The 15,842-nt window shown below is 45.4% G+C and overlaps 1 protein-coding gene across 4 annotated transcripts in view; it reads right to left on the reverse strand.

The window, feature by feature from the left end:
• Window positions 1-12,462, reverse strand: part of FAM110B (family with sequence similarity 110 member B) — a 150,937-nt gene extending 138,475 nt beyond the window's left edge. The window contains exon 1 of one of the 4 annotated variants that reach the window (XM_081504371.1): window positions 12,127-12,458. The gene's annotated coding sequence lies outside the window, so the exon portion shown is untranslated. Of the gene's footprint in view, window positions 1-12,126 lie in introns of all 4 variants that reach the window. The other 3 variants (XM_081504369.1, XM_081504370.1, XM_081504372.1) reach the window with 3 other exon arrangements.
• Window positions 12,463-15,842: the final 3,380 nt, after the last annotated feature.

Below are 15,842 nucleotides of genomic sequence, written 5' to 3' on the forward strand. Positions count from 1 at the left end.
TCCCAGCGCCACCTGGGAGGCAGTTACTACATCAGTTGGCCAAAATCTGAGCACTGGTTTTGGAAAACACCTCAGTAAGGCCTGGCATCCGTGTCCTAATGGTGAAACATGGCAGGAGAAAAGATTTTAGCTCTATTTATCTTTGGCCTCAGCCAGTTTCATCTAAGGGGTTAGTTTCATCTAACTCTTGTTTGGAGTTTAACAAAGACCCGAAAGTTAACCTACTGGAATCTGCTAAGGCCACACCACCTGATTCCAAGGGCTATCCACCACAGTCAAGGTTCCCAGGCTTGGTACCAAAGTGCTGCCCGTGGTTGCTTCTAGTCTCAAACCAACTCATGATCCAGACAGGAGCAGATAAGGAACCTCAGGAAAGCCCAGACCATTCTAAATGAGTCGATCTAAATGTGAGCTCTGGGAGAAATGAGTAAGTTTTGGTTATATGCGACTGATCAGTTATTGCCCTCCCCAATGTAGGTGGCCTCGTCTCATTGGTGGAGGACCTGAATCCCACAAGGCGGGTGAGGGGATGAGCTCTCTCTGTGCCTGGCTGAGCTGAGACCCAGTCTTCCCCACCCTCCCACTGGGACTGACCTCTTGTCTCTGCTGTGCTGCCTGCTGCAAACAAAATATTCTGGGACTTCTCAGCCTGCAAAACTGCCAAGAGCCAGTTTGTTACAATAAACTTCATTGAGATCCAGATTGAGATCCTACTGGTTCTGCTTCTGTGGAGAACCCAGATCAATACAAGGTACACGTGAATAGTCAATACTATCTGGTAAAATGAAAAATCCAAAGTAATGTGAAGGTCCTTAAGACCTAATGTACAGCACAGGGAACTCCACTCAATGTCATGTGGCAGCCTGGATGGCAGGGGAGTTTGGGGGAGAATGGATACATGTGTATGTATGGCTGAGCCCGTTTGCTGTTCACCTGAAACTTATCACAACATTGTTTGTTAATCGGCTATATTCCAGTACAAAATAAAAAGTTAAAATAAATTTTTTAAATAAAATCAGAGAGGTAAATTTCAGTGATAACAACAAAAGTTTGGGGGCAGGAGAGTTGTTCATCTAACTGAGAGCACCCCTTTCTCCTGTCCTCAGGTATAGGATATTGCTCCATTTTAAGCCACTGAGGGTGAAGGGCTTTATATTTTAAATTGCAAGCTAATATATGCTCTTTTTCTCATCTAAATAAATACATAAATAAAATGAAGATCCTTAAGTATTCCCGAGACAGAATGTATAAGAACATGTGATAACGTCTTAGTTTGCTTAATTAAAAGGCCTTAGGGTGCGGTCTCTTGATCATGAACTCAACTCACTTCAATACCTTTTGGGTAAGAGCCAGAGAAACTACAGAGCTTTTCAATAGCTGAATGCTTCGCGCTGAGATTATACTGGAAAAGGCACATGGAAATAGCAATGGGGGATTAACAACCGAAGAGGTTCGGATGTGTGCCGTGGGTTCTGAAAGGAAAAATACCTGTGGGAGAGATCCAATGAGCACACCTGGCCACGTGAGCTGGAACCCTTCATGCAGCGGTGAGGGCAGGGCATCTCCTACCTAGGGAAACATGGTCGCTGCAAAGCTCACATCGAGCACGGGGGTTACAGCTGGAGAAGTGTAACCCCATTCAGACTATCTGCCATGCATAGGACTCCGGGGGCTTCCCGGGTGGCCCAGCGGTAAAGAATCTGTCTGCCAATGCAGGAGACACAGGAGAAACAGGTTCGATCTCTGGGTCAGGAAGATCCCCTGGAGGAGGAAATGGCAATTCACTGCAGTATTCTTGCTTGGGAAATCCCTGCAACAGAGGAGCCTGGTGGGCTATAGTCCATGGGGTCACAAAGAGTCAGACAGGACTGAGCATGCACACACTCACGCATGGGACTCCCATCACTTGTATGGAAAATTCACTTAAAACCAAATTTCAAGGACTTCCCTGACGGTCCAGGGATAAGAATCTGCCTTGCAAGGCAAGGGATACCAGTTTGATCCCTAGACTGGGAAGGTTCCACATGCCATGGAGCAACTCAGCCCGTGTGCCACAACTACTGAGCCTGTGTTCTAGAGCCCGAGAACTGCAACTACTGCAGGCTCTAGGCTCTGCAACAACAGAAACCGCCACAGTGAGCAGTCTGCACACCACAACTAGAGAAAGCACCCACACAGCAACGAAGACCCACCACAGCCAAAAAAAAAAAAAAAGAGTTCCAAACAATGCAGGTAGACGGCATATATCCTCCAGCATGACCTAACAGAAATTTCAACTTCCCACAAAAGATAGATTTTATATGACTCTGTAATACTCTCCCCCTATAAAAGTTGTACATATAAATTCACTAACAAGGCTTAGAAAAATAATCTCCATTAAATTAAAGAACTAAGTTATTAGATAGCCAGTCTATCCCCTGAAAGATGGTGGCCACTTTGACCAAAAACTATAAGAAGGCTGGTTAGACATGGAGTCTTGCTGTCGGTTAAAACAAAGCCTATAGGAGGTGGGAAGAGCACCCAGGACTAGTCGAATTCCAGACCACCACAAGGATTTCTCTTCTTCCTTCATGGTCACTGAACAAGAACAAAATTCACTGGGAAATAAAAAGTGTGATTCTTAAAATCACAACGTTCCAATCAGTGATCATTTGAATGAGCACTGGCCAGGGACAGACTAAAAGGATTTTAAAAATCCCCAATTCATAGTCAAGTGTACAGAGAACCTCCCAACTCACCTTGTTCTAACTATGTAGTCAAAACAGAAGCGCTGTCAGGGGTCACTGGTATTTCCCAACACCACTGAGTTCCCAGTTTCCAACTGTACATTTATGATGGAAACGGTGGCCCCCTGAGAGCCAGGGATTGGAAGATGATTAATAGTTTTCATGTGTGTGAATAAACAGGCTCACCCATCTAGGACAGTTTGGAGGGTTTGCACGAGAATTTGAAAATACATCCTTAACTTCACCCAAAGACTATAGTCAACAAGCAAGCACTGGGAAAGATGAAAGCCTAGAGAAGAACATACCAATATTCTTATTTCCAAAATGATTTCCTTTTCAAAAAAATATAAAAACACAGCATCAAAATCAGTGCAGCAACAAAAGCCATTACAATGGATACACCATCACCAGTAACAAAATATGACTTAGAAATGGGAGGAATAACCCATGATCCAGAGGGCTGACCGGGCAGGTTCACTAGGCTGCCAGCTCCACCCCGATTCCAATGCCAGCTTCCCAGGGGGCAGAGCAGTGTGACATGTGACAGCCTGGTCCCTTGTATAGCAGGCACACTTCCCCACCACGTTTCCTTGTGTGCTTTATAGAAGGAGATGAGTGCCTAAAGCTGGTATATCAGGTATTAGGTAATCAGCCTCTGATGACATTTGCTGGAAGATGAACCAGGTGACACCCTCTGAAATGCAAAACCACAAGCAGTCCCACAGTCCCAAGAAACCCGTATTTCCAGATAGAAATTTTCCCTCTTTCCCAATCTCCATTCCCAAAGTCTACTCTGAAGGCTGGCTTGGAGCCTGCTTGCTGCATCCCAGAATTCTACAGCTGAACTGGAAGGCCCATCATCGCAGCTGAAAAAATAGTCAGAGAAGAGCCCTGCTGTCCTTTGGGTCCCATGGGAAGGACCTGTTGTCAGCAGTGTCACCTGCACAGCCAGTAGGTAAATAAGCCACGTCCCAGGTCCTGTGGACACAGCAGTCCTCGCAACAGTGACCTGCTCAACCTGGAGAAACACACTTATAACAACAACAACAACACATACATAATTTCCCTTAGGAATGAGGTAAAGAAAATAGCACAAGACTGGAGGCCAGAGAGTGGCTGGAGAAGGAGGGACCTTAGCTTCAGCAGGGGGGGTGAGTCTCGCAAAAAGAGACTTTCACGCTGTGACTTGTGTATGAGAACACACAAGATGGATGGAGGGACAGATGACATCCAAGAGATGGTAATCCCCGACACCAACCAAGCTCCACAGACAGCTGGCTACTCTGCCAGCACCATCCTCCTTAAAACCCGTAACGATCCCCTGAAGTGGGTCCTGCAGTTTCCCATCTGATAGATCAGGGAACTGAGGTTCCTGAAGCCTGAGTAACCTGCTCAGCCCGTAGAGCCAATCTTTAAACCCACACCGGCTCCACGAGCAAGGCGCCCTCTCTCAGCCTCTCAGGCACCCACTTACTGGTTTGCTGGCTGACAACTATTTGGCCTGGTTATCCAAGCCCTCGACCTGCCCTGCTCCCAGTGACAGAGAGAAACAAAGCTCGGAGCTCCCAGGGGATGTGCCGCCCACTCTGAATGAGCACAGTGTCCATGTGTCCCCTTGAGCCTGGCAGATCCAGATTGTCCCAGTTCCCTTGATTCTCTGACACCCACAGTCAGCAGTCCACCTGCGGGAATATTATCTGCAAATGCCTTCTCACGTGGTTGTGAAGCAGCAGAAAGACATTTACAGGGATGCAGTTTTCTACGCTAGCTTCCAACCTAGAGGTAGGAGATCCCACTACACAGCCCCTTCCCCCAGATCCTTCCAAATAACAGAATTCAACACATGTTCGGTTCAGTTCAGTCGCTCAGTCGTGTCTGACTCTTTACGACCCCATGAATTGCAGTACGCCAGGCATCTCTGTCCATCACCAACTCCCGGAGTCTACCCAAACCCATGTCCATCGAGTCGGTGATACCATCCAACCATCTCATCCTCTGTCGGCCCCTTCTCCTCCTGCCCCCAATCCTACCCAGCATTAGGGTCTTTTCCAATGAGTCAACTCTTCGCATGAGGTGGCCAAAGTATTGGAGTTTCAGCTTCAACATCAGTCCTTCCAATGAACACCCAGGATTGATCTCCTTTAGGATGGATTGATTGGATCTCCTTGCAGTCCAAGGGACTCTCAAGAGTCTTCTCCAACACCACAGTTCAAAAGCATCAATTCTTCGGCACTCAGCTTTCTTCACCGTCCAACTCTCACATCCATACATGACTACTGGAAAAACCATAGCCTTGACTAGACAGATTTTGTTGGCAAAGTAACATCTCTGCTTTTAAATATGCTATCTAGGTTGGCCATAACCTTCCTTCCAAGGAGTAAGCGTCTTTTAATTTCATGGCTGCAATCACCATCAGCAGTGATTTTGGAGCCCCAAAAAATAAAGTCTGACACTGTCTCCACTGTTTCCCGATCTATTTCCCATGAACTGATGAGACCAGATGCCATGATCTTAGTTTTCTGAACGTTGAGCTTTAAGCCAACTTTTTCACTCTCCTCTTTCACCTTCATCAAGAGGCTCTTTAGTTCTTCTTCACTTTCTGCCATAAGGGTTGTGTCATCTGCATATCTGAGGTTATTGGTATTTCTCCCGGCAACCTTGATTCCAGCTTGTGTTTCTTCCAGCCCAGAGTTTCTCATGATGTACTCTGCATAGAAGTTAAATAAGCAGGGTGACAATATACAGCCTTGATGTACTCCTTTTCCTATTTGAAACCAGTCTGTTGTTCCATGTCCAGTTCTAACTGTTGCTTCCTGATCTGCATACAGGTTTCTCAAGAGGCAGGTCAGATGGTCTGGTATTCCCATCTCTTTCAGAATTTTCCACAGTTTATTGTGATCCACACAGTCAAAGGCTTTGGCATAGTCAATAAAGCAGAAATAGATGTTTTTCTGGAACTCTCTTGCTTTTTCGATGATCCATCGGATGTTGGCAATTTGATCTCTGGTTCCTCTGCCTTTTCTAAAACCAGCTTGAACATCTGGAAGTTCACGGTTCACGTATTGCTGAAGCCTGGCTTGGAGAATTTTGAGCATTACTTTACTAGCATGTGAGATGAGTGCAATTGTGCGGTAGTTTGAGCATTCTTTGGCATTGCCTTTCTTTGGGATTGGAACGAAAACTGACCTTTTCCAGTCCTGTGGCCACTGCTGAGTTTTCCAAATTTGCTGGCATATTGAGTGCAGCACTTTCACAGCATCATCTTTCAGGATTTGCAAGAGCTCAACTGGAATTCCATCACCTCCACTAGCTTTGTTCGTAGTGATGCTTTCTAAGGCCCACTTGACTTCACATTCCAGGATGTCTGGCTCTAGGTGAGTGATCACCCCATCGTGATTATCTGGGTCGTGAAGATCTTTTTTGTATAGTTCTTCTGTGTATTCTTGCCACCTCTTCTTAATATCTTCTGCTTCTGTCAGATCCATACTATTTCTGTCCTTTATCGAGCCCATCTTTGCATGAAATGTTCCCTTGGTATCTCTAATTTTCTTGAAGAGATCTCTAGTCTTTCCCATTGTATTGTTTCCTCTATTTTTTTGCACTGATCACTGAGGAAGGCTTTCTTATCTCCCCTTGCGATTCTTTGGAACTCTGCATTCAGATGGGAATATCTTTCCTTTTCTCTTTTGCTTTTCACTTCTCTTCTCTTCCCAGCTATCTGTAAGGCCTCCTCAGACAGCCATTTTGCTTTTTTTGCATTTCTTTTCCATGGGGATTGTCTTGATCCCTGTCTCCTGTACAATGTCATGAACCTCTGTCCATAGTTCATCAGGCACTCTGTCTATCAGATCTAGTCCCTTAAATCTATTTGTCACTTCCACTGTATACTCATAAGGGATTTGATCTAGGTCATACCTGAATGGACTAGTGGTTTTCCCTACTTTCTTCAATTTAAGTCTGAATTTGGCAATAAGCAGTTCATGATCTGAGCCACAGTCTGCTCCCAGTCTTGTTTTTGCTGACTGTATATAGCTTCCCCATCTTTGGCTGCAAAGAATATAATCAATCTGATTTCGGTGTTGACCGTCTGGTGATGTCCACGTGTAGAGTCTTCTCTTGTGTTGTTGGAAGAGGGTGTTTGCTATTACCAGTCCGTTCTCTTGGCAAAACTCTATTAGCCTTTGCCCTGCTTCATTCTGTACTCCAAGGCCAAACTTGCCCGTTACGCCAGGTGTTTCTTGACTTCTACTTTTGCCTTCCAGTCCCCTATAATGAAAAGGACATCTTTTTTGGGTGTTAGTTCTAGAAGGTCTTGTAGGTCTTCATAGAACCGTTCAACTTCAGCTTCTTCGGCGTTACTGGTTGGGGCATAGACTTGGATTACTGTGATAATGAATCATTTCCCAACTCATGTTACGCAGGCGCAAATAAAACTGAAATACAAACCAGCAGGTCCTCTCAGCCTGGTCTCCAGAAAAGACCAGATTTTATCAAATCTAAGGCAACTCTATTTTCTAGTGTTGACATCTGAAACGACGATCCACGTCACAGCGGGTCCTTACAGGCAGAGCTTAATGGGAAGTTTGCTTTCTTTCTCAGTGGTATACACAGCAATGACGCATCTTAAGAGCAATACTGTGTCAAAGTGTTAATCATTCAGTCGTGTCCAACTCGTTGCGAGCTGGTGGACTGTAGCCCACCAGGCTCCTCTGTCCATGGGACTCTCCAGGCAAGAATATGGAGTGGATAGCCATTCCATTCTCTAGGGGATCTTCCCAAACCAGGAATCGAACCCACGTCTCCCACGCTGCAGGCAGATTACCATCTGAGCCACCAGAGAAGAGTGTGTCAGTGAGCAGTAATTCAACATATCTCCTCTGCTTTCCTTCTAGCCCAGTTGGTACTGGTCACCACAAGGTGGGCACACTGAGCTGCCAACCTGCAAATGAGAGCCTGCCCCCCCTCCCCCACCGAGTCACACCCTCCAGCAGGACCCACTGCATATAGAATAAACAGAAACACCCCTCACCCTGGGGCCTCAAGGAAGGCACTGCTGACCTGGCTCCTCTGCTACTGTCCCCTGTTCTTCATAAAGGCCACAGGCTGTCTGTCCTCCTGGCCCAGAGACCTTCCAGATGTTGCCTCTTTTTCTCACATAATGTCTCCACTCAGTCAGCCTCCATGAGGTCCTCAGATAAGAATGCCACCCTCGGTCTTGACTGCAATTATTACTGCTTCAAATTAGCTTTTCACTTACTTGTTTACTTCATCTATTTTGTCCCAGTTTACACCGAAATCCCTCAATGAAGCAGGGACCTTGTCTTTCCTGGGCACTACTTATCTCCAGGACCTGGCACACAAAGAACCCTCTATAAATATCTGTTTAATATAGCAATCATAATAGAAGAAATTACTACATTATTTCACATAATTACTTTATTTTCATTACCTTCCAGTCAATGGAACAAAAAAAAAATGCTGCCAAGAATAGCTATTTTGAAAGATATCAGTGATTCTTCCTGAAAAAGACAAAATAGATGAAAGTGTAACCTCTAACAGGGCCCTAAAGGGGGAAAAATGCTTTGCATTACAACCTAACTACTCCAGAATTTCCCATATGCTTCCGGACTGTAATTTTAAAAGCTTTACCTGGAAATGGACAATTTCAAAACTTACTGATCTTGCTCTGATGTATAAAACACAGCACAGAATTCTTATAATTTTTCTAGAAATCTGCCAAATGACGAATTGTTTCCTTGGGCTGAGTTTTCACCTTTGAACTTCTCCCTAAAGTGTTTATAATGTTCAAATTCCACCTTTAGTGCCAGTTCCACTTTAGAATTGTTTGATCATACTGGGAAAAGGAAGCAATTTGCTTCACCTACGAATGTTTCCTTAAAAAAAAAAAAAAATTAAAAACAAGTCTCATGTCTTTAAACGCTATGTTCTTATGTGATTATCCTTAGGGGACTCAAACTGCAAAAGTTAAAAATGTGAAAATCACTCCCAGGCCCTTCTCACAAGCAGGAGGGAATCAAACATGTCAGAATAGGAGAGAATACGTATGATTTAACTTCAAGAATTTTGTATCACATAAAGACAGTCCAGAAACAAACCTGGGTTTAAAAACAATGAACGTGTATTCTGCAATACATTTCCTCACTGGTATCTAATGACTTGAACTAACTGTTTGGACCATGACATCTATGAACAAGAAAAAACTAAATTTCTTACTACTGTTCACCAAAATCTTCCATACAAATCACTCCATAACTTATCCCAACAAAATTTATAATCAATTCTACATTTATATGTGTGCATAGTTGTCTCTGACTCTTTCAGACCCCATTGACTGTAGCCAGCCAGGTTCTTCTGTTCATGAGATTTCCCAGGCAAGAATACTGAAGTGGGTTGCCATTTCCTTCTCCAGGTGATCTTCCCAACCAAGGGATCGAACCTACTTGCATTGGCAGGTGGATTCTTTACCACTGAGCCACCAGGACACAGGCACACCTGGGTTAAAACTGCAGCTTTGCTTCTCCGGAGCTCCATAACTCAGCCAGGTCACTTAGCCTCACCTGAACCAAGGAGATAACAGCAAGGACCCTGTGCTGCAGGAGTTTAGAGAATGCAGCGTCATTTGCCTGGGACTGGCCAGAGAGATAATCCTTATTACAATGCAGAACCCCCTTGTTCCTGTGCTACCTCCTCTGCTCGGTGCTGTACTAAGTGGAGTGAATATATTTTTCGTGGATGAGTCATGGCTTTGCAGAGCTCCAGAGGCTTCAGCCTGAATTTCAATTCTTGCAGCATTATATGGAGTGGCAGAATGACGGTGAAAACCAGAATATACGAGAATTCACCCTAGTAAGTGGCTGTCTTAAAGTCAAGAAGTGAGTAGGTTTCTTATTTGTTTTTCTCTCCTAGGAGTTGAGTGTTGAGGAGAAAAAGAAAAAAGCCCAGGTTTGCTGAGAGATCCTCTAGGCTCAGAATGATCAATCTTGCTCTGTTAGGGAAAAGAAGAGTCTAGGGTACAGTCAACTGAATCAAATTTTGGCCGACAATGTTTGTCTTAACACCTGGAATACCTGGAATTATTCTTAACACCTGGAATTTTTCAGAGGGAAAAATTTGGCCGATAGTCGTAAAAAGCTGAAAATGCAAAAAACAAACTTTTCTTAAAAGTCTATTTCTAAGGAGATTGTTAGAAGGTATCAGGGCAAGAAACAAAACTGAGAAAGGAATCCCTCCTCCAATTCCACTGGATCATACATGTCAGTCCACCAGTGCCAGTCACAGCACCATCTACTGCCACATGGTCCCCACAGCAGCCCAGCTCTGCAGGGCCCCACGAATTAACATCGAACCTTGGCTTAGCTAAGAAAACTGTTTAGGAAGGAACAAGATGTCACTTCAAAGTTAAAAGTGATGAGTAAGGGGGAATCTCAAAATGAGGGTTAACTCCTAACAATCTTTTCAAATATCTAGGTAACAAACATCATCTTTCTGTTACAAACACATGATCATTAAGCCACTTTAATTTTTCTTTGCTAGTTACACTATACAATCTGCAGATTTTAAAGCACAGGTAAGAATTATGTGTTCTGGCTGATGTAGGTATAAATATTTGTACAATATATGTACATATATTTATCTTTTATTACCTTCTGACACAGTGCAAGCCACCTAACTGCTGTGCTAGCAGCCACAAGGAATTGAAAGTATGATTCTAAACCTACAGAACAAGGGGGTTCAGGATGGGGCTCAGAGCCCAGGTTTCTCTTAATGTCTAGGCTTCTCCCTAGACAAGGAGGCCCTTAAGGATAATGAGGTCTAGTGAAATGTACTTGCATATGAGCAGGTGCAGAACTGTATTCTCATTCTGAGATCTGCTATATCTCATGTATAAGAACACACACAACAGCCTGTCTGTCATAAGCAAAACAACAACCCCACCTCAATCCTGATCTAAAAATAAACCGCAGACTTAAAACAGACCATAAATTAAAAGATCGGGGATTTAAAAAAAACAACAACACAACAACCATTTTCCATAGAGAAAAAAACATATGGACTGATAATAAAAATTATAAATAAAACCAGTTGACACTTCCCTAGCACCAAGTCCCGGAGAGCACGATGCTAAACTCTTTACAGATTATCAGGTTGTCAAAATACCATCTATAGTAATAGCACAGATTAAATAGCATAGGGCAAGTCGATGGAGTGTTAACTCGAGGAAGAAGCCTGGCTTACCATTAACTCACCCTTATGTCAGAATAACTGTACTTAATAAATAGTTCATTGGAATGACTAGGAGTGGTGACATCGCAAAATAAGTACAAGTTAATTCGGGTATTTTCCGTGGAACGACTCTAAGAGTAAATTGGGAGGAAAAGCCTAAATAAATAACTTGAGCTCCAACAGGGGAAATGAAGAAAATGGAAGTCGTTTACAGTCATTTACTATTTATACTGGAAAAAATGCTTACTCTACTATTCGCCTCCTCAAAATTAGACCAGAGCGCAGCCCTGACCATATCAGCCACGCAGTGTTGTCACAGATGTGTGCCAGGTTGTGACTAGGACGTGGCCGGCAGGAAAAACGCAGTTAGCTCCTATCTTGGGCGGGAAAGCAAGCCTGCTTACTTTTTGTGGCTCAATAAAGCTGAACACCAACTCTAAAGGGTTAAAAAACCGGGCATCAGGTGCTCGCTTTCCGCTCTACAGAGGGATTTGAGCTCACGGCGAAGTTCCCTGGCTTCCCTCCTCGGCCTGCACCCCGCACGGAGGGATAGCTGTCACCTCTTGGGTCCCCACCACCAACCAGCAGCAGAGCCCCCGGACTGGGCAGCGCGCTCGGCGGCCGGGCTCCCAGCTCCGCGGGGTGATGGGGCGTCAGCGCGCCAGGGGTCACTTAATTCCATTTCAGATCTGAACGCTTTCATAGAAAGTCCAGACAATTGAGACCACGGCTAGGGCCCGAGGGGGTCCCCCAAAACAAACTTTCGGGGCCTCGGAATCTGCATATCTTGCAGGAATTTCCAGCCCGCGAGGAAAAGAGACCGATACTCGCAAAGTACTCAGGACCAGAGATGAGAGGCCGCGAGAGGGGGCCCTGGCCGAGGGGCTCCCGGGCGGAGCCCCTACCCGCGCGCCTAGCTCGCCGGGCCCCCGCTCCGGCCTCCCGCCAACCCTCGGCGCGGGGCGAGCTCGCTGCCCGGAACGCCGGCCGGGGTCGGTCCGGGCCATGCGGCCCGCGCGCCCCGTTGAACCCAGACCCAGGCCGGGCGGGAGCTGCAGGGGCGGACCCAGTTGCTCGGCGGCCGCGCGCAGCTTCGGCGTTGTGCGCGATCGGGGCGCGGCGCTGCCCCCCAACTCAGCCCCCGGCCCAGCCTTACCTCGGCCGCCCTCCCCTGTGCGGCTCGAGCCGGGCACCGGGCTCCGGGGACGGCGGGGAGAAGGAGTCGAGGCCCGCGAGGGACGGGGGCCGGGCCGCCGGGGCCGCCGGAGGGCAGAGCGAGGGACAGGGAAGGCCGCGGGGCCCGGGGCGCGAGGCAGCGGGGGGCCGAGCTGGCGGCGGCCGCGGCGGCTCGGTCTGAGCCGAGTGGGAGGGCTCCGGCTGCCCGCGCCGGAGAGCGAGGGAGGGAACTTGGAGCGAGTTGGCCGCGGCCGGGAGCTCGTGTCCCTCGGTGTGCACGCCCCCGAGCGCCCCGCCCCCGGCCCCACCCCTCCCGCAACCCCCCTTCTAGCCCCTCCCCCAGATCATCCCCACCCCTCACTCCCACCGCACCCCCCGCCCCGCCTCCAAAGCACTCCCGCATTGGCCCCCGACTCCCTCCGGGGTTGGAGAATCGCTGGATCTTAACTGCCAGGAAACCCCAAACCTGGAGCCTGTTCTGTGAGTGTGAGAACTCGCCGGTCCACCTACCTAGATGTCGGTGCCTGACAACATTCTCTATTGACTAACTTTCGTCTACTCAGATACACCCTCTCAGTATTTGTAAACTAAGTTTCTGAAGGCTGTTCTTTTTTTGGTTTTTTGGTTGGTTGGTTTTGTTTTGCTTTTTTAATTTTTTTAATTCAATTTTTATTTGAGTATAGTTGCATCTCCTGCATTGGCAGGCGGATTCTTTCCCACTGAGCCAGCCACCTGGGAAGACCTCAATATATAGTTTCTTCATAATGTTGTATCCATTCTGCTCTACAGCAAAGTGAATCAGCTATAGGTATACATAAATCTCCTCTTTTTTGGATTTCCTTCCCATATAGGTCACCACCAAGCACTGAGTAGACTTCCCTGTGCTATACAGTAGGTTCTCCTTAGTTATCTATTTTATACATACTATCAGTAATGTGTATATGTCAATCCCAGTCTCCCAATTCATGCCACCCACCCTCTTCCCTCTTGGTATCCATACTTTTGTTCTCTACATCTGCGTCTCTGTCTCTGCTTTGTAAATAAGATCATCCATACCATTTTTTTAGGTTCCACATACATGTTGAAGGTATTTTTGAGACTCCAAAAAAGATTTGAAGAAGACATTAGAGAATATAGGAAAAAAATCTTCGGGTACCATGTACCACCTCTAGAGTATGGACCAGCTGATGTTTAGAAATTAAGTTATTGTTTCTGGGTGCATCCTTATTTATCTCATAATGCATGGTTTAGTAATGCTTTTTCTTTTGATTTGCTTAATAACTTGGTTGGGGTTTTGAGGGTTTCATTGTTTTAGGAAGATTAAACCCATTCTAGCTTAGCATTTACTATTGGGAATGCTAAAAGAGAAAATCTGTATTTATCAAAATGGTTGATTTTGAATGAGATATGCATTCACAACATAATAACTTCTCTAAAATATGTAGCAAAATTTTATTGTATATCTTTAGCACATTTGAAATGCAGTTGCATTCATCCTGTTTTCTCAGAAGGATCATCTATGTTTGAATTATGTGACTCTTGTTTCATGCAAGTTCAGAAATTATCAAATAAAGAAAACTCAGGCTCCCATAATAAGTCTTTGGCTTTTTACAAGAGAACCATTTTAAGAAAGTGACATGATACTGGGTTTTCAATGGAACTTTCCTCTGGCCTACTAATGCATTCCATGTGATCACAGATTATGTTGTGGTCTCCATTAACTCCCAAAGTCATGTAACAGTAGAATGAAGTTATTTTTCATCCTTCCCATAGTAAATGGAACCAACCTTCCTCACTCCAAAGTAGTCTATTTAAAAAAAAAATTAATCTCTTTACCCTAACCTCTTCCTTTTGGGAATTGCTTCCTGCCTTTGTGTATGACACACCTCCACCGACATTGCAGGAGCACATGACCCAGATCTGTCAATCAGAATGCATCTCATCCCTGGCACAAAGTGGAGGGGGGCTGGCACATGTTCTAATGAGGGGGTTGGTTCTTTTTCTGGACTGATGTGGCAGCTTCAGAGACCATGCCATGGAAACCTGCAGCAGCTGGAGGAAACCTATTAGAGAAGAAAACCACCTGAGCCAGGGAAACAGGTAGAGTTCTGACAACATTAACAAGCCCCTCTGGGCAGCCTGGTGGCTCAGACAGTAAAGAACCCGTCTGCAATGCAGGAGATAGGAGTTGGATCTCTGGGCTGGCAAGATCCCCTGAAGAAGGAAATGGCAACCCACTCCAGTATTCTTGCCTGGAGGATCCCATGGACAGAGGAGCCTGTAGGCTACAGTACATGGGGCTGTAAAGAGTTAGACACAACTGAGTGACTAACGCACTAATGACATCTTCACTTAATCATCTACTAACACTTTCACTTTTCACGGGCAGCCATCTCTGAAACCATTTAGAACTGCTGGACGTCTGAGGAAATGCACCAATAAATTGTCTTTTTAGCTTATTCTATTTTGAGCTACCTTGCTTTCCAAAATACTCACTTAAAAAGCCATAAGCAATTCCCATAAAGCCTAGGCTCTGAAAATCAGGAATGTAGCCAAACAGTGCAGCTTCCTTGTCACCTAAATGGCCTTCATAATAAAGTAGATGACAAGACAGTCACTTATCAGGAAGGCTTCCCTTGAGACAGGACTAAGAGTGTCATTTAGGGCATTACTGTTGCCCAAGGTAGATTCCATGTTTTCACTTTGTCCTTCCCAAAAGCAAAAATTAATAAAAGATGTGGTTAGAAAACGAGAGAGAAGAGAACGACACCTCAAAACTAGAATATCCCAGTAAATGTTTTTGTCTTAATTATTCCAATAACAGGTGCCTTCATAATCCCCAGTATTTGCTGATATAAAACATTTCTTTTCTGGACTCGCAATTGTAGGGTCTGCTACCGACTCTGGGGGACTGCTGACTTTGGTTCGTCATGCTGGAATTTTACTGATCAGGAGAAGTGGGCTGTTGGCCTGTGCTTGGAATTCTTTTGTCTCAGAGAGATTCTTGTCTCTAAAAGTAGATAACAATATTCGACTAGTACCCTACGAGCATTCGCACACTAGTCAGAGGGTTGCTTAGCCATTACTCACAGGTCCCATGAATGATAGGAGTGTTGGTGGTGAGGGAGTGGGCTGCATGCACCCAAAGGCATTGCTTTGAACCTCTGATTCCAAGGGTATTTTCTTATGGGAATTCTGATCCTTAATTCAGAGTTTTCACCAGTCTTTCTTAACATGGGTATGTACCCAATTGTGTGGACAACTAGTGACATTTCATGTATAAAAGCCTGTAAGCCAAATAGTAATACATCATAAACAGATCTGAGCCCCAGAAAAGAACAGTACAAGGAGGTGAACCATCTCCAGAATCGTGTCAGGGTAGCTTAGGAAGAAAAGAAAGAATAGTTCTGAAATCCTGGCCCAGCTCTGAATGACATTTATTCAGATGATTGGCTATGATTACCCAGTGAAAATGTCAATCAAATATCCAGAGTTTTCCAATGTCCGTGCATCAGATCCGTGTGATGTCAGTGCCATTTCCTTACCCAAGAGCACTGTAACATCTCTCTGTTCACCAGGGATCAAACAACCCCATCTGTCCGGAACCCACTCCAGGAAGAGGGCATCACTGCTTTTCAGACCCTAAAACAGAATCTCTTGAGTGCCCCTAAGACACCACCTCTCTGGTCTGGGGGG

Source organism: Giraffa tippelskirchi, chromosome 6 (assembly GCF_054371585.1).
Source record: "Giraffa tippelskirchi isolate mGirTip1 chromosome 6, T2T-mGirTip1v1.2.pri, whole genome shotgun sequence".
NCBI lineage: Eukaryota > Metazoa > Chordata > Mammalia > Artiodactyla > Giraffidae > Giraffa > Giraffa tippelskirchi.